The sequence below is a fragment of the Amphimedon queenslandica genome, unplaced genomic scaffold (assembly GCF_000090795.2).
Source record: "Amphimedon queenslandica unplaced genomic scaffold, v1.1 AMPQUscaffold_12784, whole genome shotgun sequence".
Lineage (NCBI taxonomy): Eukaryota > Metazoa > Porifera > Demospongiae > Haplosclerida > Niphatidae > Amphimedon > Amphimedon queenslandica.
This window is the reverse complement of record NW_003546980.1, coordinates 10,363-12,956: the sequence shown is the minus strand read 5'-3', so window position 1 is coordinate 12,956 and position 2,594 is coordinate 10,363.

Below are 2,594 nucleotides of genomic sequence, written 5' to 3'. Positions count from 1 at the left end.
GCCATCATTTGGATTTATTAATAGCTGGCCAATGGTATCAAGGTACAATAAGTCTTGCAATGATTCTCTCAACGATATTAGCAGTGAAAGCAAAGAAGAAACACTGCTTGAAGCATTTGCTAATGGTGGACATAAAATTGATGACTTTGTTGTTTACTGTGGGTTTGCTGGTAGTGATGGCAATATTGTTAGGTGTGAAGAATCCTTAGAGCCAGTTTTTACTTCACTTGGTGTGTGTTTCATATTCAACAGTGCATATAATGGTCAACCTGATCGTAAGGTTACTCTTGCTGGGCCTCAGTTTGGATTGAATCTTGTTCTCAATGTCAGTGTATCAGAATATTCAAGGCTGAGTAGCTCTAATGTGGGAGTTAAAGTATCAGTTCATGATAGGAATTCTATACCAGTCCCTCATCAAGTTGGAGTAACTCTCTCTCCAGGAAAAAATTCTTATCTGGCTATTGAAACAGTAAAGCATGTTGATAAGACCAGAGAATCAAAAAACCTTCGTCAATAAATCCTGCTATACGGTATGTTAGTGCCCATTCCAGTCTTAATTAGTGGTTATCGGGACGATAATGGTGTCCTTGTTAATAAAGGTACATGTATGTGTAAATGAAAGTGTGTTGATACAATAATAATAATTATTATTATTATGTACACTACCCTATCAATGTAGTAATAGGCAGTAGATAGTTAATACGTGTAGGTTATAATTATTTACTTTCATTACATGTAGTGTTTATTGAATGTGTTTATTTTAGGTGATGATAGCTCTCAGTGGCAGTTTGTGAGACGTTTCTATACCCACCAGTCAGTCACTGGCACTCCATCATATCTTGAATACACTAAAATCAAGTAAGTCTGAAATTAACTTAAACTTTAAACTCCCCAAAAATTTAATTTTGAATTTGCAAGCAGCTCAGAGTTTCTATACAACATAGAAGCATGTATAAAACAAGACACCTATGGTGCTTGGAGTCACTGTAGTTGCTCTTGCATTTATGCACTATTAAAAGTAATGAATCATGGGTTTCATTTTTATCATGTAGCATTATAGAGATAAAGACCATGATTTATTACTTGAATAGTCCATGTTTTGCATCGAATCAAATCAAAATAGCTATAAAAATAACACCTATTATGATGGCACAGATACCGTTTTCTTGATTACTTAAGGCAATTATGCATAAGACAGCAAATAAGCAGCTAAGATTCTTAATGCAAACGTAAAAATTGCCAATTATTAATAGAGGTGTGTCTTCTCTTAGCATGACATGTGACTGAAGAAGCTTAAGTTTTTTTCTTCTCATGAGGGACTTATGATAGAAAAGATGGCACAATACTGCTGCCTAGACAGATGTGAGTGAGTTGAAAGAGTTTAGTACCTCTAGCCTACCATAATTCCGCTCCAGCCCTTCTCAAAGTTAGCCGGGATGAAGTTTGAAGGCTCATAAGTTGCTACCAAGTAGGAGTTAAGAAATTCTACACATATTAATGAAATAGAAGGTAATAATCTACTGGAAAATGATTTTATCAATGTCAAAAGTGTCAGCACATTTGCTGTATTTTTTTAATCAAATTTTCTTACTTTGTAAGCTTCTTCTCCCTGGTGCTGCTCTTTAGACATTATTAGATGATAAAGAAAGTCTTTTACCAGCTGTAGAGAAAGATCTATAAGCCCAGAGTATGTGGTTTAAAGTTATATATTTTTAAAAAGACATTAAAAATGGACAGAATGAATGACAGACAGACAACCAAACTACCTAATACCCTCCTATGCGGCGAGTCCAATTATTAAAATGGAGAATTCTCTCCTTTTTATTTATGGCGAATTTGGCCAAATATTTTGTCTATAGTAGTACAAGGACTTTGGTCCAATTTTTGAGCAACTTATAAAATTCAATTTTGAACGGAATCGGTTCAAAGTACAACATAAATTTAAGTACATGTACATGTATAATGTGCATAGAATTCTGCCCTAGCCATTTTGATGAACTACAAAGTACTATAACAGCCCATATGATCTTATTAAAACTTTTTGTGTATGTCATAACTCATAAGGCCATTGTTAGGCTAATATAATTTACATGTATCATTGTACATTTTCAGTATACAGTTAACCAGTCATGGTCACATTCAGTCTCCATATCTTAGACTGTCCTTTAGGCTATACCTACCAATGATGCACAAGTTAGCTCACTTCCATTTCTATTATATTTTATCATAATTAATATTCCATTAATTTTATCTTCCCTTAACCTTCCCTTAGGCTTCATTTGTTGTTAGATACAGTGGAGGAAATAATGCTTTTAATATTGCTTTATTAGTAAGTGCATAAATTGACCCTCTTCTTTTATGTACACGTCTTTTCTCTCTTCTTGACAGGTAATAGCTAGTGTGTTTGTTATTCTAGCTGCATTCTATGCTGGCTAGTTTATAATTGCATTAATAAATACTAGAAAGAATTTAAAACATTGAGGGGCTCCGCCTCCTGACTGCACCTCCCAGTCACGCCCAGACGTACGTACAAATTCTTGTAAGTAAGGGCTTCGCCCAAATATTTTTTTCAATGGTTTTTTAAAAACTTTTAT